General features: G+C 41.0%; 1 protein-coding gene across 9 annotated transcripts in view; it reads left to right on the top strand.

Annotated features, from left to right (window-relative positions):
* Window positions 1-25,701, top strand: part of sulf1 (sulfatase 1) — a 131,796-nt gene that overhangs the window by 66,213 nt on the left and 39,882 nt on the right. For 6 of the 9 annotated variants that reach the window (XM_041814423.1, XM_041814422.1, XM_041814418.1 and 3 more), the window contains exon 2: window positions 15,754-16,207. The exons of 1 other annotated variant lie outside the window; for it this stretch is intronic. The gene's annotated coding sequence lies outside the window, so the exon portion shown is untranslated. The remainder of the gene's footprint in view (window positions 1-15,753; window positions 16,208-25,701) is intronic. 2 more of the 9 variants (XM_041814420.1, XM_041814419.1) reach the window with 2 other exon arrangements.

Below are 25,701 nucleotides of genomic sequence, written 5' to 3'. Positions count from 1 at the left end.
ACCAAGAAATGGTTGGAGACAAAGGTGGAGAGTTTTGAAGAGGCAAGCAATGAGTCCAGATCTAAATCCCATTGAACACCTATGGAGAGATCAAAATTGCTGTTGCAAGAAGGCACCCTTCAAATCTGAGAGACCTGGAGCAGTTTGCAGAAGAAGAGTGGTCCAAAATTCCAGTTGAGAGGTGTAAGAAGCTTGTTGATGGTTACAGGAAGCGATTGGTTTCAGTTTTTTTTTCCCGAGGGTGTGCAACCAAATATTAAGTTCAGGGTACCAACAATTTTGTCCGGCCCATTTTTGAGTTTTGTGTAAAATTATGTCAATTTTGCCTTTTTTCTTCTGTTTTTTTTTTTTTGTGTGTGTTGTTCCAGTGCACATAAATGAAATAAACGTATATACCAAACAACATTTGTAATTGCAACAATTTCTGTGCGACAAGGTGTATTTTCTGTAAAAAATTCAGGGGTGCCAATACATTCATCCATGACTGTAGGTGCCATCTTAGAGGGAAGGGAATATTCTTCAGTAGAAGTTAATGACTAGGTTGAAAATGGAGTTACCATAAGTGATATCAAGCATATTTATCAAATTTATCACATGATGTAACCAGTGTACCCCCTCATTCATATTCCCCCTCCTTTTTGTTGCCATTAATAGAAGAGCAGAGGAGCCCCATCTCTGCTCATGCATATTCAAGCACGTGTACTCACACACACAGTGAAAGGCAGCTTGGCTCTCGGTCAAGGCATCTCCGCTAAAGGCTGATCCTGGACGAGAGAACTGATCGCCAGCCAAGCAGGACAGTAACAAAGTGGAGCACAGGAGGCCCCCGCCGTGTTTGCCCAGATCTAAAGCCTCTTTCTCCGAAGCTTTGTTTGCATTTTGTTCACTGCAGCAGCTGAACAGTACACAGAGAAGCCTTTTCTTACCCTTTCTCTGTCCACTCTTTTTCGCTTTTCACTTTCTCTGACTTGGCTGCTTTCTGACAGTTGATTCAATTCCTGTGTACTAAAGGAAATTATGTGCTTAATTGGATTATTGGGAGTTTTCTTCAAATGAGTGCTCACCCACCCACACAGCCCCCCGACTCTGAATTCTCCTCTGGGATGGGCTGTCTGGTACATGTTTCCAGACTCCATAGTGTGCAGGATGAGCATGAAATGGAAACCTCGGAGCGTGTTACCGTTAAATAAGATTAAGTCATAGTAATTATAGTAGGTATAGCCATGATTTTGAAGCTTTTCTATTCAAGCGTTTACATTAGTCAAAACGAAGTATTTTTTTCACCTGTTTTACTTTGTGTCTTACTCTCTTTCATTCCTAATGACACATAACAATGTTAAAATTCAAGCTGACATGGGCTATGAGAGCAGGTCTAGCTGTCAGACATCGCTGATGGCGATCACCATCAGTGTGCCACTTGGCCCAGGTTTATAGAAACACTGTAGTGTCCAAGCTCATGCAGGCATCAGTGGAATTTGCACCTGTTGGAGACTTGGCTGCTGTGGTCCTCTGTCCTGGAAGCGGGCGCACTGACGTTCTCTGTGAAAATGCATTCTTTGACTGCCTATGGGGAGGACCAGAGGTATGAGGCTGGTGGTAGAGAAATGGTGAAATAAATGTTTAATATGGATAAAAGAGGCTGGTTGAGGAAGCTTAGAAAGTAGGAGTGTTATCTTCCTCACCTGTTCTAAGGATTATTTGTTACCACAGAAGTTTTAGGCACCCAGTATTGGGTAATTTCTTGTACTTAATGAACAATACATGCAGGCAAACATCTGGTAGTCATCTAAACTGCACACATGCTAGCTATGCTTCAGGGTTAGTGCAATTTAGGCAGTGCTCACTCTTTTCTTAGCAGCTTGTTTTTTCCTAATGGTGGTGGGTTTTAGCTTGGGTACTTTTTCACACTCTTTATCAATAAAAGAGACACCCCAACTGATCAACAACAATCATAATTTCCGCATTTCATAGGTGAATTAGGATCAATGCATCTCACTAGTCCCCAAACCAACCACCTGTGGTAACTACAATCTCTTTTCATCTACTTTTTTTACTGCTGCAGGGCAGTCGTCCTACTCCACTCAAAGCAGCCATGGTGAGATCTCCCAGACTTTGTGATAGGTCCTGTGAAATAAAACTATTAAGGCAATGTTGAAATCTGGTAAGGTAAAAGCTAGTGAGTTCACTAAACGAGATGATTTTAGGATATATTTTGAAAAGTCTCCAGTTAACCTAATGAGCATGTCTTTGGTGGTGGGAGGAAGCTGGAGTACCAGGAGAGAACCCAAGCATGCACAGGGAGAACATGCAAACTCTGCACAGAAAGGCTCTGACCAGGAAGTGAACTAGGAACTAACCCTTGCACTGCTGTGTAGCCCCTTGTTCTGAGACTTGTTCGCTTTTATTTATTAGACCAGTGGTTCTCAATGTGGGGGTGCGGGCCCCCTTGGGTGTCACGAGACTCTGAGGCCCCGTCCACACGGAGACGAAAACGATATATTGCTGTTTTGTTTTGAGAAAATTTTCCGTACAGATGGGATAGTTTCAGGAAATATCCGCGTAAGCACAGAACCACTGAAAACGACTGAAAACGCTGTAGTACATATGCCAATCCTGGACATGGTGCTGTATTGCTGCCACGGAAATGCACCAAAAGAGAGAAGAGGATTGCAGAAAACTGATGCAAACTTTCTTCTAGTTGCCCTTCTCGTTGTTCTCCGCGTTGGATTTTGGAAAATTTGGTGTGTGCGTTTTGCAGTTGTGGTAAGGAGCATCAGATTTTGCTGTAAAAGCCATATTGAGCTCAGTAGCTTCTGCAGCACGAACATAACCTTGTAATCCGCCATTGTTGTTCTGGCCGGACCTGCACAGGCGTCTTAAGAGAGCTACACTATGTGTGACGTAACCGTTTCAAGAAAGATGTGGTTGGCCGTCCACACGGAGACGAAACGGTAGTCGTTTACGGATTTGTGCACTCTGGGACCCAGTTTTAAAAAGTGTTCTTTACAGTCGCCCAAAACGCCGTTCCTGTGTGGATGAAAAGGTGGATATGACAAAAAACTTGTTGTGTGGACGGGGCCTGAGAGGGGGTTGCCAGATGCCTTCCATAAATCATCTAATATTTTAAAGTGATTTCAAATGGTGTATTTTACCCATTTTTATCAACACATATGCATGAAATTAGGTACATGTAAAATAAAAACATGGTGACAACCTCATGAGTCTGATTTAGGAGTGGCAGAAGTGTGCCAAGCTGTCATCAGAGCAAAAGGGGGTTAGCACAAATTACACAAATTTCTTCACAGTACGATGACCATGCTTAAGTTTTTTGAAATATCTAATGTTTTCATACCTTGTCCAAGGCATTGAACTATTTGAGGCTTTTCAGCAGCAGAGATCCTTTTTCTTTCCCATATTGCTGAAACCTGTGGCCTGCTTAATGTGGAACGTCCTTCTTAAGTAGTTTTCTTTTAACTGGGCCCACCTGGCAAAGTAATGATCACAGGTGTCTGAGATCTCTCATATCTGTCCATTCTGATATCATGCATCCATTTTAACTTCTACAACAACACACAAATCTTTTCAGCATCTGCTTTGGCTCAGCCAGTCTCACTCAGATGATCAATATCAGCAACAAAGCTGGGCACACAAAATAACAAGAGTTGGTATTGTTTTTTAAAAAGTTGTATTGAAATGTACTGAAAATGTTTGGAAAAACATGTCTTCTACAAATTATCTCTTTAGTGGCTCATAAACCTTCTAGTGTTTGTTCAGTTGTGTTTGCGTGAGCCCTTTGAGTTACTGATTTCCTCTCCATGGAGGAAGCAGAGTCCAGGGTGCAGATTAAAAAGAATTTTTCCACCAGTGTGAATCACAAATCACACAGAGCCACAGCGCTTCCTGTCTCACAGGAACCCAACAAACACCCCGTTAAAACCTCGGCCACATCCCTGTTTTCATCTCAGTGGGCACAGAAAACAGCATTTGTGTTATAATTAAAGTAGTGTGCTAACCAAGTTCTCCATGTGGACACCAGCGCTGCTGTGGATGTCTGATAGCTCGCCAGTTTAGATCGTAGGCCTCATATTGGGTATTTTGCTTGCTGATTGCACTTAGTTTAAGTGGTGATGGTTAAGAGCAGAAAGAATCATCCTGTGGAGCTGTTATGTGTCTATCACTTATATTAACAGGATATCTAGCTCTGTAGAACCTGCTTTTTTTGCATTGTTCAGTTGAAAAGTGAAAATTCTGTCGTTATCATGGCCTGGGGCCAGTTAAGGCCTCAAAGGAGATAATTGTAAGGCCTATCTGCCCTACGCAAATCCTAGTTCTGCCTCTCAACGGGCCGCTGGCGGCATGCTTTATAGGATTATTTTCAACAAGGCATTTTGAATGTTGTAGCGCACATAGGCTTTCCTTCCCACATACAGCCCCCCTCCCCTTTCTCCTTGTCCCTGCCTTTCACCTTCTCGCCTGAGAGGATTAGTCAGGCTTCCGGAAACGGAGCACCACTCAGTGAGAATGAGACTTCCCAAAGCTCCTCCGAGACAGGAAGGAGCTGGACACTGGCTTTATGACAACAATAACTGCCTTCTTTCGATGCCTTTTGGGAGTCTTTCTAGAAGTTAACAAAGACTTGGCCTGTTTTTGCACAAAATATCAGTGTAAACAAACACTTTTGGAGCAGTTATTTGCTGCCCCAGAGACTGAGTGGAGTCTGCGGAGTCAGAGGGTATGGAGGGAAATGATTATTTGTTGAATGCGTTATTGTTTGGTGGTGTGGACTCGGTTGATTTGTGGCTTTAGAGAAACTCTACTTGTAGGGTCAATGATATGCTTTACCAGTGCCTTTTTTCATTTATCTCTAATAAATCGTTTGAGCGGCAGAGTCAACATTCTTTTTGTAGATTAAATATAGCTTTGGTTTATTTGCACTTCATGCTGAAGGGTTCATATTCAGGTGGGGCTCAATCCTTTTACTCAGCAAGAGAAGTTTGAGTACAGAATTAAACTTGTTATTTTCAGTTGTATTTGGATGCAGATTTGCTTATATTCTCCCACCAACATGGCAAATATGGACAAGAAAATATGTACTTTAACACGGCTGTGTAATATATGAGTGTATTGTTGAGTTTTATAGCTCAGTTTGTCACACTGCCTGTCACCTGGCTCTATTTAAAATCAAATTATCAGTGCTTAATGGGACAAGAGTTACCACAGTAATAAAGTGAAAGTGTGACTCAGAGCAACCGTCTAATCGACTGTGTGGCATAAGAGGCCGACATTGAATGCAACGTTGCTTTCACATTGATAAAACAGACAAAAAAACTTCTGGGTGGCAGCGAGAAAAGGCATGCCTGCAAAATGAGACTTTGTCTAATAACGGCCTGTGTTTGTCCCTGTGAGAGAGGGGCCTGCACAACATCAGGCTGTAAATTCTGTCAGGGAGCACAGCCAAAGTTGAAAAGTTTCAACTTCAGATGGCAATGGCATCTGCTTTTACTGTGCTCTTTAACTTAAAGAGTATTTGGATGTCTGACAGGTACAATCTTCTTGAATATCTAGCTGCAGCCTCTGCAGCCTGAATGGGATAAGGGGGACAGCCGGTGCTGCTGCAAATGGATGATTTAAAAGGTATGTGGATGGAATTGACTGGTTCGAAGCATTTCTTATCGTTTGGATCCTGAAACAGAAACTTTAAGAAGGCAGATTACCAAACAGGAAGATTAAGGAACAAGCAGAAGTAATAAGATGTTGTGAATTGATCAACATACCCAAAACTTTTTCAGTTAGAATTCTTTTCCTTGAACATTTCCAGCACCAAGTACAGACCAAAAGAAGGCATCTGTTATACAAGAAAAATCAAAAGAGGAGCAATGTGGGGAAAACAGCTAGTTTTTTTCATTAAGCCATCTGTTTTAGTGTGGTTTATCAAGATATTCAAGAACGAGCATTTTTTCTATTCCTGATGAAGGGTGTTAAAGGCAGACAGAATAGGCTGGGCCTCTGAAACCCCTCTGAATGGTCCCTAGTTGTGATTTATTGATGAATTGATGATATCAATGCATGTTGTATGGATCAGTAGCAATGGTGCTAGCATCTTGGCTAACTTATTTTGGAGTTAAAAAAGTGAGTCAAGCTATTATTGGGTTCTGATGTTCAAATTACTTTATTGTGACACTCTTTAACCTTTTTCATCACTGTTTCTGCCCCTTTTTTCTCCACATTTTTTCCAAAATTTGCCGCTTGTTGCACATTTTTGCCACCATTAACCTATTTTTGCTACTTTGGAACTCTTTTTCTCTGTTTAAGATGCCACATTATTGCCGTTGTTAATCAGATTTTGCCATGTTTTGCCCGTTTTATCTCTCTTAACCCATTTTTGCCAGTCTGTATCCCCTTTTCATCATTATTTCCTCCTTTTCCAGTGACTTTCTTTTGCCTCTTTTGGCCAATTTTTACCACTTGTTACCCATTTTAACTTTTAACCTATTTTTGCTGCTTTTGAACCTTGTTCCAATTTTGATTGGCCCTCAGCAAATTCTAGAAATAAAATGAAATATATCCCACATTTGAACATGGAGCTTGTGCTCAACTGTGTTGTTCTTCATAGTTTCGGTATAAGACGGTGCTACCATGCTAATTCTGTATGCAAACAACTCAGCAAGAAGAATGTATTATGTTTTTTGTGACTAAACTAAGACAAACACTGTACAAAGTAAAAATACCGACAATCAAAATGATAACATCTTGTTTTCTAACTCCCTGATGAGATTTGGCAGCAAACAGCAGTACCAGTAATATTCCAGGGGTGAGCTGCTCATGCAGTCCTCCTCCACCCAAGCTCCTCCTTTACTATGCTTCTAACTTAATCAATGTCATATACCTCAAATACCTGTAATGGCCCCAACGTCCTTTTATATTTCTGTATGTGGCCCTCAGTGGAAAAAGTTTGGACACCTCTGACTTAACCCTTTCATCCTGAGAGGCCCCAGTATCGGGGGCAGCCCCTCCATCTCCTGAAAGACACATAGAGCAGTCTAAATGTGCACGGATATGGTCATGTGACACACTGTTTAATCCCAGAAACCTTGGCGAGATATTTACTCTAAAAGTGATTTTTCATTTCTGCTATGTTGCATCTTTATTTACTGAATGCCAGTAACGTCTACAGGGATTTTTACACATCTGCTGAAACTGAAGAGTTATCTTTGCGTTGATGCCAAGCTTTTTCATGTAAACCTTGTAGTTGCAGAGAAGTATTCAGTTTTATTTGGGTTTGTCATTTTCTATCTTAAACACTGGAAAAGAGCCTAGGGATGAAAGGGTTAAGACATCCACTTTTGCCACTTCTTTGCCAATTTTTTTCCCACTTGAAAACAGCTTTTCACCATTTTCCCAACCATTTTGTCTGTGTTTTGCCTTTCTTAAAACATTTTTTCTCCTTGTATCCCATTTTTTCTTGTTTGAACCCACTTTTGACACTCTATGTACACTGTCAAACAACATTCTTGTGCCATTTTTTGCAACTTTTAACCCATTTCTGCCAATTTTCACCTTTTTTTTCTTTCAGTTGTTATTTTTCCCCTTACTTCCTTCTGCCATTTTCCATGATGTTTCTGCACATCATGGCTTGGCTATGAGGTCTGGCATTACTTTCCAAATGGTTAAGGCAATATCCCAATCCACATTGTAAACATTGCCAAAAAAAGATAATTCCATTTAAGAAAAGGGGTTTACATTTTTATAAAGGTACAACAGCATAAATGAATGAATTTATTTTTTTGTTTCTTTGATAAGAGTGATTATTTTTTTCAGGTTGAAAATAAAATATGGTTATCACAGATTAACTTAACAACGGATCATGGTGTTCCTCACTTTCACTTTCTCCACCATTAACCCTATCTTCCAATAATACAGAACCCTTTAAAAAAAATTCCTGGATCCAGGTGGTGATCCAGATCACTCCCAAAATCTAATCAGTTCTTTCTTACACCATTTCTGACATTTCCTGAAAATTTTATCAAAATCCGTCCATGACTTTTTGAGTTATGTTGCTAACTAACAAACAAACGAACCCACCTGATCACATAACCTCCTTGGCGGAGGTAATAACACCTTTCCTAATCATGAAACCCTCTTCTGAATTGTTTTTATCTGATGTGCTGTCTTGTGCTACTCTTGTCTGACAAAGTCTACTTAAAGTGCCTCTTTGTTTTGTATTTTCAACTTAAGTGGAATTCACATATTGCGCTTTGAAAGGTCCCTGGGGCTTTTTGTGGGACCTGGTCACTACATGACCACTACTGTCTGAGCTGGCAGAATGTCTTTCATCTTCTTCTTTTGGCCCAGGAAAGCGATCAGTATCTCCCCCCCTGTATCTGTCTCATGGCTTACAGCACTGGTTCCCAGCCATTTAGCCATTTACTGAACCTTGAGGCAATCCCAAATCATTTCCATCGTCCTGTGATACAACAGATCTGGAGCATGATAGGATTGGCTTCTCTTGCTGTCTTTTCCCAACTTTTGGAGAAGTTCTTGGAAAGTCTAATCCTGCTTTGAGAGGGCCTCCTGGGTGGTCTATCAGATTTTTTTCTCTATACTTTCATTGAATTTGATCATTACTCTCTACTTGAAACATACTGCAAGTTTGGAGAAACAAATCAACAAGACGCCTGTTGCTGCTTTCAAGGAAAGACAGGATTAAAGACTTTAAAAATGGACTCTGAAATTAGATGAATGTGTCTTGTATTTGCCACACAATGTTTAACGGTTTGATCATGAAGAGTCTTTGTGTGTTTAAAGTGCCTCTGGCGGAAAACAAGAGCCAAGGAATCACAGTTTGTGCTGACAGTTGTTGTTATTTGGAAATCTGGATGCACTTACCCTTTTTTCATGCCAAAAATTATCCAATATAGGCTGCATTCTTCTTGAACTAGATATGTGGACGTTGGGAAGTGTTTGCACCTGTTTATCATTACCAGTGACACAACATATTGTTTGATATTTTGTAAAGGAAATCTAACTTCAACATTTCTTAATATCTAAAATGATCAGCAGTGAGATAAGGTCTACAAAGGTTAAAAAGGCTGAAGGAGCAAGGAGCTGTTGCCAGTAGAAACTTAAAAAAATAAATTTATTAGCTTAATCTTGCCTTCTCTGGATATTTTAATTCTAAGGTAGTTTGTGATTTTCCCTTGGTTTAATTTTTTTAACTATTAAAATGGCATTTTCTCTGGCGGTAACTTTCTCTATTCACTGATGTTTGGTGACTGTGGTAGAGCGTCACGTAAACATCTGCCATTGAGGTGATAACACATCTGGTCTCCAAAGTCTGTTGGTGGATGTCATTATCAACAGACCTCTAAATCCTATCACCATCACCCAACACTTGATCTCAGGTTACTGTTAATGACTTCATTATGTGCTAGTGGATTCCCTTTGTCTGCACCACTACCTGTTAGCTACTATACAATGGGTTTTCAAGTATAGGTGTCAACGTTAATGTTTATTGAAGCCATGATAGTTTGCTTTTAAATAGAAAAATGTCACTGTTCTACTCTGACAAAGCATGTTAACACCCAAAAACTCTCTAACTGTGAATACATAGATAAGGTTAACAGATCCGTTCAGTTGTTTTAAATGAAGTAAACTTCTGTAAGCCTTACAAAAATCCAAAAAATAATTTTTAAAGTTAATTTGTCACTTTAGAAAAATAAAGCAAACTCAAGTCACACACTTTGGCAGTTAAATACACAAAGGTTGTCACAGAACAGAATTTAAATTTTGATAGAATACTACTAAATCAAACAATATTGAGAGTGTTTTTGATACCATGGTGGCAACAACTATTGATTTTTTTCAAATTAATTGCTAATATGAACTGAAGTCTATGATAATAGAAAAATAAAGTCAGCTGTTTGTCCAGTGAGGTCGGCAGAGGTGACGGTCATAGAGCAGGAGAACGTTAGTACAACAAACATGGCAGCACCAGGGGAAGGACATTAGGAATGCCAGCAGGGCATGAAATAGATGGACATGACACATGACTGCAGAGATATGACTAATATGACGGCAAGACTAATACTAAATCAGCTAAACAATTGAAAAAATGGTGTGGATCACAATACATGTATGGCAATACTCACTGTGTAGCAAAATATTTAAAATCGCAATAATATGTAATCGAGACCATAGTATCGTGATAAAATCATATCGATGGGCCACTAGTGATTCCCATCCTTAGTTATCATACGCTTCAAAATAAACCATTCGGGATAACCTAACATTAGAGAAGAAATGTCCAGTGGGTGAATGGAAAAAAATGTCCGTAGGTTGGCTGGCGATTTAAAGAAAAACTGTGAGGGACAGAAGACGTCCCTGTCTGTCTCCTGTGAGCTCGTCTTTCCCAGAGCACTTTTGTCTGGCTCACCAACTGTGGTCGTATTATTATATTATATATTATTCATCCACTGGCTTTAGCCGCTCCTTTTCAACTCAGGTCGCCAGGAAAAGTGCTCCAAACTTAGCAGCAAGTCCCATTAAAGATATCAATCCAATATAACTGGTGGGATGAATGTTGATTAGCTTAATGAACTGACTGATAGTTATATTTTGATTAATTTAAGGCAGCTGATAAAAATAACAGGCCAATGTGAATGTCACGTCGTGGTGTCTTTAAATATAAATGCAGGAAAAAAAGGTCAGTTTTTGATGAGAAACTTGAGGAAAAGAAATGTGTTTGCTTTTTTAGCAGTATGAAATATTTAGCCTACAACGGTTGGAGTTGTGACCATTTTAACTTGGGCTCTACTCTGCTTATGCAACTTCTGATAAAAAATCTATCTTCTTTTGTTTGCTATCAAACAGTAGAAAGTGGTAGTAGTAGTATTGATAAGAACTCTGCTTGATAAGGAGCTTTGAGTTGGAAAAAATGACCTTTTTTTCTGGGTAGCATTGGTATGTTTCTGTACTGTCAAACTAACCAACTTGTGTTGTTTGATGCATACTTTAAAACCTTATTAATAAGGTACCGTCGTTAAAGGATAATCAATAAGGTTTTCATCACGGATGTCCCAATACCAGTTTTTCCTTCCCAATATGATTCTGATACCAAGGTGTTGGGTATCGGCCGATATCGAGTACTGATCTGATACCAGTGTGAACTTTCTGGACTGACTGTGCAGACTAGCAAATTATTTTAGACCTATTTTTGCCTCAGAACATGACTTACTGAGTTTTACTGCTAAATATTAAAATAACAATAATACAGGGGGCTGCATCACAGGCTCTCTCTATCTCTCTCCTCTATGCTCTATTCAGGCAGCATAACGTAAATATGGAACAGCCAGCTATTGGTTGACAGACCCTTCCAAAGGGTAAACAATATGGCAGTTTGCATTCAAGCTAGTGGTAATAAAACATCAAATTCTATTGAAATGGATAAAAAGACGTCCAATATCAGGTTTACTGTTGTGGATTTAATCATCAAAGTCCCCAAAAGTCACACCAGTTCCAGGCTCACTGAAAACGCTGCTGCATGGGATTCAAAGGCATCGATAGCGTCAATGGGAAGGCGCAACAGGTAGCTTCAAGAGGAAAAAACGATTTATGGTTCAAAGGTTATTTAACGTTTGATAAACTGTGTCACTTCTTGTCGTGTGCGACAGCGCCGGTCTGGAAGGCATTTTAACGATCACATTCAGAGAAAAACTGTCACACAGCCACCATTCTTTGCTGCAGCAGTGGGTCCTTTGCTTCTTCTTCGCTGCTTTAAAAATGGTAGCTCATGCATGCAGTGTTTTCCAGCAGTGAAGAAGAATTGATCTCTGGTTTATAGTGCTAACAGTTAGCATTGGCTAAGCGGAGTTAAACCAAACTGCATTGGATCGGTGCATAAACTTGTGTACAATACCTGCAATTTAAGCAACAACCCTAGCTTTCATGTTTATTTTACTATATAAAACTGTAATGTTTCTTCAAAGTGCATGGTGCTCTTTGCTTCTATTTTTAGTTTAATTGAAAAATAAAATGTGGAAATGATTTCAAATTATGTATCAGTGCATGTTGAACATTTTCAGCTCCATGATAATACTAATAATTGTGATATTATAGGCCACCTTAATTATAATATGTAATGTTAATATCGTTACATCTCTAATGACAGTCAAATACCCGTACTGTCTAGGTAATATAAAAACTTTCCTGGCTTGCCATTGGCAGTATTTTGAAAACTTTGTGGAAGGTTGCAAGTGTACTGGAAATTTCCAGCAAGATTTAATGGATTCATTTCTGTCCTATGTACCTGTCTTATGTGATCAAGAATACATTTATACATTTACTTGATCATTGGAATAAATGTTGATTACAAACTTGATTGATACACATACTTCATATGTGTTAGAAACATGCTGTTGGAAAAAGAATTGAAAAGTATAAAAGTACTGAGCACCACTCTTAAGCGTGTTGTTTTTTGTAATGTGATTCAGGAATCTCAGTTTGCTAAACCCAGTATACTGATGTAGATACTGTCATGCATGTCTGCATGGACATGTGGTTTTCATGCGTGTTAAATCACATAGGAGAAGAAAAAGGACACATGCATGACACAGCAGGAGGGTGGCGTGAGGAGAGCTCCCTCCACATGCGTGAGCTGCGTGTTCAGCTGTCACTGAACCACAGATCCCTCCTCCTCCTCCTTCTCTTCCTCTTTCATTCTCTACTTTCTTTTCTATTTTTCCTTCACCCCTGCTGGCCCTCTATTCCTACTGTACTCCTCTATCCTCTCTGTCCTCCCTTCTATTTCTCCTCCAAGCCGTTTGCATTCATGACCAACTGTGCGTGTCTTCTCCTGCTTTCCTGCTGTATCCCAGACATACCCAAGCTCCCATCCGTGCCTCTCTGGCATGAACTTAAGACGACACTGATTCAACCCCCTGGAGAGTAAGAGGTTCTGGGAAGTAGCAGGACAGAAGCAACGAAGACCCAAGGAACAACAACGCCATGAAGTACCTCAGTTTACAAACAGAAAGCAAGCGTTACACAGAGAGAGAGAACAGATTTGTCCTCTAAAACATAGCCATAAGTTCCCAGAGTTAGGGGTTAACTATTAGTTTTTGTATCGCCTACTGACTTGTTTTTTAAGCTTCTGTGAAAAATTTAAACTGTGTTGATTTGGTGCCTCTTGCCTCATTTACTTTGCTGATTTTGTCTTCTATATATGTGAAGTATTTTTAATTTAAAAATATCAACTGAGACCAATCAAGAGTCTTTTCTACAGCTTGATTCTGCTCACCTTATCTGACACCTGCCCCCCCCCAGCAGACATCAAAAATAGTCATCCACAAATGATCCTTCTGATGCTCTTGATCTCAGTGATTTTTTAAGTCATAAAAGACGTCAATATTAATATAATTCCTTTTTACTATCCTCACGGGAGCTTAAAGCTTAAAGACGTCAGTACTTTTAAACCCAGCAAATCCACATCACCCAAATATACAACACCGCTTTGCTGAGCGTTGATGGCATAGTGACAAAAACACCGTCACTGACGCACATGTCACCTTTTGAAGTTTCTCCCTCCACGTCACGGCAGTATCCCTCAGCTCCAGTGCTCATGCTCTATACTGGCACAGAGGGCGGATCACAGCTATGACACCCCTATGTATCTCATTCAGCCAGAGTGAATGGGGCTAGTGAACCGAGTAGCCCCCCAACACTGGCCTCTGCCTGCACCTGCAAGTCCAACTGATGGCTGGAAAGCTGGACTAAAAATAGGGGGGAAGTGAGTTGGAGATGAGAGGATCAATTTTGGAAAGGTATGCTTGGAAAAGCGACATTGAGATGACACTACGTTGTAGTTAGAAGGGAATCAGAGAGGTCTACAGTATGACATCCACCAATATGGGCCAGGGGAGCCTCTGTAGCGAGGACAGGAAGAAGAGTGAGTGGGGCATTGCTGGAGAACTGCAGGTAATTCAGCCATCTATAAAGCTAGGAGGTATTATAGACCTCCCTCTGCTCTTTCTTTTTGTTCTTCTGTCCATCAGTTTAAGTGAAAATGGAGATCAGAGTGAGCAGTTTCTAACTCATCAAGGTGGACATGGCTGGTACTTGTTTTCCTCACTGAAACTTAGCCTGATAACCTTTTCTGTCGAGATGGATTTATGATGTTTACAGATGTGCTCAGCTTATGAAAAAAACAGACCCTCTCTCCCAGTGGGGCAGCCATCTTTAATCCAGTAAAGAGCACAGGGATTTGGTCGCCCCTGGCCTGCCTGAAGGCCCTTTGGAAACCTCTCGGCCGTGAGAATGGGGGGCTGGGGTTGGAGGTGTGGGTTGGGGGTGTGTGTAGCCATGCAGGAGGGGCCGGGGGACAGTCTTTGTGAATTTAGTTAATCTAATTTGAGCTCTTTCCCCCTAAGGCCCTTTTTTTTTTCTTCTCCCTCACCGCTGCCCCTGTTTCAAACATCAGTCCAAGCTGGGGAAAGTTTCACGTGTCCCTAGTGAAAATAGGTTGTTTAGTTTAATCTATGATCCTCATGCAAACCCAGGGGGAGATGGTCAGGAGTCCTACTGATGAAACTGGCAGCATCTTTGTGCTGATATTTGTGGTGCGTTTAAATTAAAGTGAAATATCACAGTATAACACTGAAGACTCCACCAATCTAGTCCCATTTCAGCGAAATCATTTTAATACACAACTAATGAAGAAACATGTGGGGGAACTTCAAATCCACAACTGATTGAGAGTCATTTGAAGACAATCACTGCCTTCATTAATCTCAGTCTGTTTACACTTATCAAAGACTTGAAACAGAAGCCTGGGTGTCAGTGCAGCTTATTGAATGTAAATGACCCACTTAGAAGCCTTCCTCTGGCGTTTCACACCTCTGATTAACTCATTGTGATGCTGTCGGATATCAAACGGGCATTAACTCATTAGGCTTGCTTTGAAGTGGCTCCTGAATATCATCAAGGTCTTGTAATCCTTTTTTAATGGATCAGTGAGTAGGGCAGTGATTCAACAAAATGATTAATGTGGCACATTTTCTCACCTAATGTTCCTAGTGCTGTGCCTGAATGGGTTGAAAATTGGTTGATTCATTTAAGAGATGCCACAGTAGTAGTGTTGATGATAAAGTTTATCAGTCTGTGCCCATCTAACCATAAACCCCTTATCTCTGCTTCTTTTCCTTTTCTTTTCCTTTCCATCTCGCTCTTTTCCTGAGCTTTGTAATTTTAGTGTCTTTCCCCTCTGCCCTCCTTTTTAACTTAAGGCAATAGGTGGTGAAGGGCAGGAATGCAGCCGAGGGACTGTAAGGATTTATCACACCAAGGTGTGAGGGCTGCTGCCTGTGCTTCTGTGCCTGGAGATGTAACAGTTTAGTGCCAACAGCATTCCCACAGAGAAGGCAATACAGCATTTTATTGCTTTTTTAGTCTGATTCTTTGGACCACATACTCTGCAGCTGCAGGCAAAGAGCAGAGCAGAGGGGTCAGGGTGAAATAGATTGGGTATGAGTGTTTTTCTTTCAATCTAAGAATTGTTTGAGTCTTGTTATGCAATGTGAGAAGAACATAGAATAGATTCTCCAGTTATCTCCATCTTATTTTTATCTATCTCATCTCATGCTGCACAAACATGCTCTCTGTCTCTCTCTCTCCCTCTCCGCTCTTGCTCTCTCCCCTCCCATTCCTCCGCTTTCCACTCCTCTCACTCTCCCTATCCCTTCCTCCTGCTCTGCCTCTCAGGTTACGATGACTGGGGGTTTTCTTGCTTCCATCTCGCAGAGTGTCCGTGTATGTGTGTTTGACTGCATGCACGCGTGTGTCTCCCCTCAGCGTCGAGCCTGTGTCCTTGTCCCTGCCTCCTGGCAGCAAGGAGCCACCCAGCAGCCGGTCTGTGATTGGGTAGGGGAGTGGGGCTCTTGACACGGCACGGTGCTGACTGCTCCGGGACGTGTTTCAACAGATGGTCGAGGTTAGAGAGTGTCATCACATCGGAGAGAGGATTAGAGGAGAGAGGTTGTCTTCCAGGAGCTGTGTGGTCCCCCCTACTCTTCAACCCAAAATCCCAGCACCGGGGCACAAACTCCTCTATGAGCAACGGGAGAACGGCTCAAGAAACGCGAGACGCAAAACGAAAGAGGAATCCAAGCCTTGCCTCTCTCTCACTTGACCGGCACTCTGCTCTCCTGCCTTACAGGTACTGAAACAACTTTCTCACTTTCTGTCTTTTTTCACTTTCCCTGCTTTTTTTTTCTCTGTGCCTCTCAGTTTATTCAGTTTGCAGTAAATTTCTGATGCAGCAGGCAGTCAGGAGTGGGAGTCTACAAATGCAGTAAATCTGCACTGCCTGTACAGCAGCTCTGTGTGTCCTAGACTTCATAGTTTTCCCCCTGAATGACAGGAATTCCCTCCATCGCAAATTCCTCCGTCTCAGGGGATTAGAAGGCAGCACATTCCATTAATGTCATTTTTTCCTCGATCCATAAGCAGCCATCTGTTAATTTCAAGCTCTCTGAGAGCTGAATGTTTGAGTGAAAAGGAAAAAAAGCTGTCAATTAAAAAAACTATTCTGCATAATTAAGTGTCACTGAGGGCATCCTATGAGTTATATAATCTACTTTGGTACATTGTTTTTAGCAAGGATGAATAGTTTCTTTATTTACCCTGTCAGCTGCTGGAGTTGAAAATTAAAGCACATCTTTCTCGACATTCCCAAAACTCATGTGGCATTTAACACTCCCTCACTTCAGTGGGGATACGTTTTTTCATAAATCTTTTTGGAGTGCACTTCTGGCAGCATGTGTCAGTTTACGCTAAATGGATGAGCTGCTGAAGAGCGCTTTCCGGACAAACTGTCAGAACTCGGCACAGAGGCAGAGACTCAGATTGTACACCTCACTTCAGCCATTGAACTCCACTCAAGTGAGAAGGGAGACTTGCCAGCAGAGTGGGAATATGATGTATAGTATTTATTACTGGCTCAAGGCACTGTGCATGTGGGTTAATGTGTGGATGTGAGGTGTTCGTGAAGGAGATTGTGCAGCTGTAAAGGGCAGTGTGGACAGCAGCCTGGGCTCAGATGAGAGGAGGTTGTATGGGTGAAAGCTACTGTTGTGTGGATTTCTGTTTACTTTGGTAAACCAGCCGTAGCTACACTTCCTGCTTGTTACTTAAAGTATTTAACACAACCACCAATAGGCTGTGGTAGCTATTGCTTTAAGACCAGTGGAGATGTCCATGCAGAGTTTGGCTGTTTTAGAGGATCAATGAGAGAATTAGCTGGGGTGCAGGAGAGGTTTTTCTTAAATGTTAGACTCTGGAGCAGGATAGAGAATTACAACTTGGGTGTTTGACATGTAAAAATATCAATTACACCTTTCACATCCTAACAATATGCTTCAATTTGCAAGTTTCAGTGTATTTAATTGCATTAGTATGTTTCAGGTACAGTAGGAGTCTTCAAAAAAAAGTTTTAGGGACAAGTAAGAGACTGTTCTTTATTGTGTATTGAATAAATGTTTTCATCTACTCTGCTAGTCCAACGAAACTTGTTTTTCTAAATGGCACAAATATGCTGTGGTTCCCTTCAGAGCAGCTTGTTTGTACCAGGCAAGATTAGGAGCCAGACTGGCTCGCATTTCAAAACATTGAAAAGTGCCAATTTGTATTACAGAATTGGAAAGCTGGAGAAATACGATGAGGCTTGCCTTTAAACATTCACCATCAACGAGACTGATCCATAAATTTTCCCCTTAACTCCGCTTCGGTTCAGTCTTGATTACCTCACCCAGAGAGCACAGAAAAGCAGCTTTGGGGCGTTTTTTGGAGCACAGCGCTGACTGCCAGCTCAGAAGAGAAGGGAGATCCTTTTAAACAGTTTAGCTTCAGTGTGCTACAAACAAGAGCGTGAGTGAGCAGCTGCTGCAAATAATTAGGTTCTGGGGGGTAGACGCTTGCCAAGACAAACGTTGTTCCAGTAGCGGCTCTGCCATCACTGGAATCTACTGTGAGTGCGCGTGCCACAAAGCAATAAGTGAAGTAATACAGTTTTTTCTAAAAAGTATGATGAGTGAATGAGTGTAAAGGAAGAGGAAGAGGCCATATCTGTGCTTTCATCATTTGTCCAAGCTGTGAATTGTTGTAAAAGACCAGCCACAGTGAATCAGAGACTTCCCAGACATCCTGGATGACTTCTTACATGCTGAATGATGAATAAGGCCGGAAACATTCAAAGCAAGAAATGGAAAGGGATTTAACTGATACATTATTTCAAATAGATGTTTCATCTGTAGATAGAATTATAATCCACTCACTTATGCACAGAAATGCTGAAAATTTCCTGAATTTTTAAAATGATTTTCATGTGTGAATGCTAACAGCCTGAATTTTTACCCTGCCTTTCCTCTAGTTTATTTCTGACATGTTAGGGGGCGCTGACATGTAGATGCGGCAGGGAATATTCAAGAAAGATGACGTCAGTTACAGCCCAACCCTGTGCTGGGTTGAAAAATAATCACACTGATATCTAGAGCCTCCCACTGATGTTAACCCTGCAGTGTCTGTAATTCTGTCTTTCTTGTAATTCTCTCTCTGCTAATGTACCATCACCTTAAAAACAATCTACTGGCTCTGTCGTCACCTGACAGGCAGCCAGGTGTCGCAAGACATGCAGCCTGCCTGGATACCCAAAACAATAAGAGTAAGCAGTCGTCACCCCATCCAGTCGACTACACGGAAACACCGTGGGGGAAACTCAAACACTGAGCCGAGAGGCAAAAAGTTTAATTAGTCGTGAATTTGATTTTTGCCATAATTGCCCAACCCTAGCCTAACTGTGTGATGATGCATCATGATGTTTATCTGTTCACTGGCGTGTTTTTCTCCACTTTTCAAAACCATGGTTGATTTTAAATACATTTTTTTTTCTTTCCTAACTTGGCCCTAAAAGAAAGCATATATATATATATATATATATATATATATATATATATATATATATTTTTTTCTTTTTTTTTTTTTTTAAAGGCAGTATTACCAAATATACATCCTCCTGAACATTTCCACAGTGATACCTTTCCTGGTTTTTGATCATCTTTGCACTGAAAGTTACGATGTTAAGCCACTTGGCCAGAGTAGATCCTCTCAGTCCATCAATTCTCTGTTGATCCTAACAAATTTGTCCATCACTCAACCTGTTTACTGACTTTTTGGTAAATCAATAAAAGAAAAATAAATGACAAATATATATAAATAGAATGTAAAAAAAAATTAAATCTGCATTCCAGTGCATGCTTCCATTTCTGCTGTCAACATTTTAAACCCTAGCCTTTCTTGCCTTTTCTAATCACAGAAATTTAACATTTAACTATTTAAACAAGAACTATGGGAGCTTATGATGATGTTACCCATTCGAGGGGGTAGAGGAAGACAGAAAATCTGCATATTTTGGTGCAATAAATTCAATCCACTTATTTCAGATTTGGTAGATTTTTTATTGGATCCTCAAGGAATAAGTTAATTTCCCCATTTTGTATATTTAGAACATTATTCCATGCCAGTCTTCTATTGTGGGTGGAGCATCAGGACCGGTGAAATGACTGTGTAGTTGTGTTGAAATAAAGAAAAAAATTAGGATTAACTTTAGAGTGATGCAGTTGATCAAGTAAATCAATGAGCAAGTTTAACAATCCAGTTGTTCTGAGGTACTGTGCGTCCTTCCTATCATCTTACTCTCGAGCCATTTTCCCCCCTCTCGATGAAAAGCATCTCTTTCTGTAGTTTTCCACCGTGTGTGTGTGCTTTTGTGTGTGAGCGTGATAACAAAAGATTTCCTTAAATCACCCTCTCCTCCAGCTTTTGTTTATCTCTTGAGCTTAATGATAGTGTTCCTCACACTCGCCTGATTGCATAGTAGCGCAGGAGTAGATTGCACAGACCTATCACTGCAAATGACCAGTATTTGAACAGTGAGCGTTTGGCATGCTTTTATTTGTGCAGGATCTAGAAAGGCTATCTTTAGATGAGTCAGACACTTTCTCAGTTCCTTTGTTGTCCTCACTGATCAAACACTTCCACAGAGTTTCAGTGCACCAACACACATGCTTTCAAATGTGTCCTTGACTTTTGAGGACATATCTCCACATGTCTGGGTGCACATAAACCCCCTGCATCTATTTTAGGGTGTTGAGGGGGGGCTCACAATAGCACCCTCATGTGTTTGTTCAGCCCCTCTTTTGAGCAGTAAAGGTCAGGGCAGACAAACATCACATTCAGCTCATCTTTGGTTGGAATGCCTGATCCTCCATCCTTCGATTTAATGCTTGCTTACATTGAAGGGAGCAGCAATGCAATACTTAACTTTTTTGTCCAGCATTGTTTCTGTTTCTTTGTCTTCAGCTTCCACTCTGATGGCATGTTAGAAAAGGAAAGGTATATTTTAAGAAGAAAAGGTTTAGCAAAGCCAGGAATAACCTCTGACCAGGTTCTTGTTATTCTCCTGAGACTGAATTGTGCCAGAGAAGATGTGGGAATCCTTTTGGGCGAAGGGATTTTAATGCTTCTTCTGTGATGTCCAGAGCTGCTTTTGTTTTTGTCAATACATAGATCCAGCTTGGGCTAAAGAGTGGGAAAAAAAGAGCTGGGTCAAGAGAGACACAGAGGGCAAGGAGGAAGAATAAAGTAGAAGAGGCCGAGATAAGAGCGAGGGAGGTGTGAACATGTGATAAAAAAGTCTGAAGTGGACACAGAGATCCAGCACTCAGAGGCCAGCTCTCTTTGCACACGTTCTCAGTTGTCCCACACACGTGCTTGCATTAGAAACACATGGACACAAACATAATCTTCTTGTGACACAAGCATGTACAAAAGAGAAACATAGAAAAATGTGTACACACCATCTACGAGCTTACCCCCCTCCCATCCTCCACCCCCCCCGGAGGGCCGCACTGTCCCTGCTTTGTCATCTCTCTTGTCCAATAATCCCCTCCCCAGGGAGAAGCAATCTGTTTTAGATTTGAAAGAGAAAGGGCCCTGCCTGTATCACGTACAATTAAGCAGCCGTCAGAATGCGTCGGCGCAAGTTTGGAGGGAGAAGTGCTGCCACTGGGGGGTTGTCCCTTTCATCCGCCGCCTTTCCAGAATGGAGATAATGGGGTGGGAGGGTTGGAGGGATGGGAATGAAGGGGCTGGGGGGTGGAGGGGTGGGCAGAGGGAATGAATACATTTCCTCACCCCTCCATCCCGCTCCACAACTCGACTAATAGAAGCCAGCATGCGTTTGTTTCAGCTCTTCTGCTCCCTTTCTTTCTTCCTCCCCTGGAGCGGGCAAACACATTCAGCCTCTGCCAGTGCTCCCTCCTCTGTGTGTGCATGTGTGAGTGCACAAAAACTTAAATGTGTAGACTTGACCATGTGCTACCGTTAGCCTCTGGTCCTGTTTGCCCTCACTTGAACAGTGTGGATGCAAAGTGGCTGGATATTTAAGCAGCTGAGGTATCGAAGGTTGAGCAACTTTGTTTAAGCTGACAAGGTCCAGCCTTGCATGACAGCATTATCTTCGCTTTGCTTTTCTTGAATCGCCTGCGGCAGGTTCAGCCGAGTTTGGCTGGTGTGTCTAGAGCATGCTGGGATGATGTGTCGACTGCATTCCTGCAGCTCTGCCTCAGATGTAAAGGCATGGAAGGATTTGGAGTGGTAAGCTTCCTGTTTTATGCTTTGTGAGCTAATTATATCTTTAGTTGATAACCTAATTTAGATATTATACAATGCAGGAAGATGTGAATTTTTGGCCAGCCAAGATAAAGTTAATTAAATTACAAATGACGTTACTGCATGCTTTGGAAAGCCACTCGCTGAGCCAGAGGCAATGGAAAGGAGAGCTCCTCTGTGTACAAATTACAGGTTACATGTCTGTCTGCGTTGAAGTCTGACTGATTCTGACTGTTTCAGTGAATGACTAGTCAGCACACAGAATTTATGATATCCAGATTCACATGCACGCCCAAAGGCCCTGAGCAGGCACAGGTGCAATCGGACCAACGCGTTTTTTATGAGTGGTATCATGTTAGTGTGTCAGAGCCACGGAGGAGTTTGTTTATGGCGTCCAGGGTCATGCAGGCTGGTTCTCATGGTCTATGTTTGTCTACAGTTCCCAGAGAATATGCCTACACATGTTCCACATTTTAAGGGTGTTTGGTTTCATGCGCTAGCAGCGGTACTACACTGCTGACTGAGCGGCTACCACATAACCCTGTGTGAGAATCTGCCTTTTTTCTTTTGTATTGATGCCTCTTAAAGCTGATCTGGACTGTTCTTTGACTCTGAGAGATCCTTGAATACTTGTTCACTCTATTCATTTTCATCAGCATGTTTTTAAGACGGTGTATGATATATATGTGAGATTGATAAGAATTTTGGTTACTTGGATTGTGACCTGTGGCCATGAAGGAGTCCAGCTATGAGGGAAGTAAAGAGTCATCCTAAGTAGGGCTGGGAAACTAATCACAAATTAGATTAAATTCAATATGGCCTGCTGCAATTTACAAATAGCAGAAGTTGCAAACTTGAATTTTGTTAAAATACATTAATTTTAATACATTCTTTGCAGCAGCAGAGATTTTATGCACATTATGCAATAATTCAAGTGTCATTTTTTAAAATGGTTTACAACAATTTGATGAAAACTGCAGAAGTTAAAGAACCTATTAGGAATTGCACAATAAATTGCAATTGCAATATTGGGGAAAAAATGCAATCAGACTTTTTTTTGCAAATTGTTTCAGCCTCAATCCTAAGTGGAGTTTTATGTGTAGGTTGAGTTTGTCATGTTGATCATCCTCACTGACAAAAAATCTGTTTTTCCTCTTGGACTGATATTTATTTCAGCCGTTTGCAGTCATGACATTGTCTGTTTGAAATTATGTCATAGAAGTAATGTTTAAAGGCCTAATTTCTTCCAGAAGTACAGTGCGTGCTCAGTTTTAAACCAGGATGTTCTGTTTACCTTTCTTTCTTCTTTTTTGCTGCTAAACACAACTCTGTCTGCCTTTACTTAAATCTAATTATCTTTGGAAAGTATAGTAAATCAAGAGAGCTCTATTTTTTTTTCTTGTGGGATGGGAAAAAAACTAAAGCTGAATTTGCTATTTGAATGTTTTTCTTCCTCATTCTGCATCAGTCAAGTCATCAGGATGTAAAGGTGCATTTGCAAATCCACTACTGAGCTCTGTCATTGCAACACTAATTTAAAGCCCACCACCCTCATCACTGCAGATCCTCCTGACTTACACTGAGAGACTGCTTAGCTGTTGTTATACTTCCAGTTTAGTTGCCATTCGTCTACATCGCTGTTTCCCACCCATTTTTCCTTAGAGCACCCCCTACATGAACCTAAGAAAACACATTGCTCTCAAAATCAACAGCAGTTTGGTCTTTTTCATTGATAAATCCATAAATTTTATTAAAGAAGCAGTATTTTTTCAAAATTTTCTTACCAAATGACCTTTGTATAAACTACTTTTTGTACTGTTTTATCATAATTTTAGTCCATATGTGCACATCTAATTTTGCAAGCTTCAGAGCAGACCCCCCTTAAGATCTCTGCCCCCCAAGTTGGGAACCAATAATCTACATCAGGGGCCATCAATACCATTTTCACAGGGGTCAGATTTTTCTTAACAGACGCTGTGGGGAAATTAACTACAATAAAACCAATATTTTCATCTTATTAACATTATCTTGTAGAAATATCATGTCTGTTGATGGAACTTTTAGCCTTTTGAGATCAGCCCCTGTCACCTGTACTGCAGCCAGCCACAAGGGGGCGATTGAAGTACGTAAGTACACATTTCTGGACTCCTCGAGTTGTCTATTACTTTGTTTGATACTGACAAGATCTCATGATCGGCCAAAAACGCATAGAAGAAACAGATCTTCAGTGTAGATTCTCAGAAAAGGAAACTTGATATGAAAAAACACAGCTTTAATCAAAATAAGACTGAAGCATACGTTGACCATGCCAACTACAGTCCTCCTATCAATAAAGTCATAGAAAGCGCAAAAATATGTCTTCTAAATTTTGCGTTCTGTCCCTCTGAAACTTTCTGAATATAATTATCTTCCAAGTGCAGGAATAGGAAGTTGTGGGGGTCCTGATGTGGTCCCCGGGCTGCCAGTTGGTGATCACTGATCTCCATTGACACATCACTTTATAATTAGAGGGTGAAATGCTTAGATCGTGCCACGTCGCTCACCATCTGGCATCAAATTGCATTTCTGTCACAGTTAGTTTTGAGGTTTGTGTTGAATTTCATACTTGGTTTGTAAAGTTAACATGCTGTTGCTCCTGTACTGCTTATCAAACCGTGTCACAGCTCATTACAATGCTGAACATTCAAGACCAGAACTGCTGAGCTTCAACAGAAAAAAAATACTTGGCACGTTTTTCTTCTCTCACACATTTTTATCTCTTAACTTTCTTTTCTCTCTGTTCCTCCATCTTTCCCTCGCCACCATGCTGCTGATTTCATGGAAAGGAAATCAATCTCCTTTTCTTGACAATTACCTCAGTGGAAACCCATTGAAGCAATTTGCCATAGCTCTCTTTTGTGGTAATAGGAATAATTTATCTGGGGTCTATTTGACGAGTCGGAGAGACTTAGGAAAGCCACCCGTGAGCGAGCAATATGTTCTACTGACTTTCTCCGGAGCACCCGCAGCCTGATAGTGTGTTTCTGATGGGAATGTGGGTTTTGACAAGAGAGAGTGGGCTGGAAGAATATAAATGAATTTTATTCATCTGAGATCGTCTATCGCAAATGGTTTCCATTCATGGCTTTGAATGGATTTAACAAGAAAGCATTGGCCTAAGGCCTGTATCATATAACTGTGGCTGCTGATCCTCTAATTGTGATTCCATGTTTTGATATCACACTATAAATCAGATAAGTGGTTCTGCCTTCATTCAGCCTCTCCCTTCCTTTTTTTCCTTCTCCCCCTCCCTTCTTCACGCTCTTTAATGTTGTCTGCCTTCCCAGAATTTTATGTTTCTGAAAAAGTTATGGCATAATTTATCTGCATGTGCATATTTACATGTGTCATTGAAACTTGGCCGATTTTTCTTCATTGTCATCAGGATTCTGAATAAACAGGTAGCAACTTTATATGGGACACTAGTCCAGTTGTTTTCTATGGGTGACTGCTACCACTATAAGACCTCAGTCTGAACACCTGAATACACATTCTACTCAGGACAGAAAAATACATCCACATAGACAAATAAATACAAGCCACTAAACCCATTTCTGAAATGACCTTTTGTGGCTTTTAATCATTTCCCTCTTAGGTTTCTCAGAACCCCCTCATGGTTTCCAACAGACCACCTGGTGGCCCGCAAACACTTTGAAGTCCGTTGGACCAGGATCCATTTAATTATACATTAAGATGCATCCACAATATTGATGGGGCGGCCTGGTAGCCTTGGCACTACAAAGGGTCTCTTACCAGGTCCCAAAGAAACATGAGGGGTTCCACTAATAGCTGTGCATGCACTCGCTCCAGGTTCACATTTCACTGAATCGAGGCCATTCTTCTTCATTAAAGTGGCCTGCATTGTACCCAAACACACCACTTACCAGTTGGTGGGACTAATTACTAGCATCATATATATAACATCTGAACTTTTATAGATGTAAA

This window comes from Cheilinus undulatus, linkage group 19, assembly GCF_018320785.1.
Source record: "Cheilinus undulatus linkage group 19, ASM1832078v1, whole genome shotgun sequence".
NCBI lineage: Eukaryota > Metazoa > Chordata > Actinopteri > Labriformes > Labridae > Cheilinus > Cheilinus undulatus.
The sequence above is the reverse complement of the archived record's forward strand: the minus strand, read 5'-3'. Positions and strand labels throughout refer to the sequence as shown.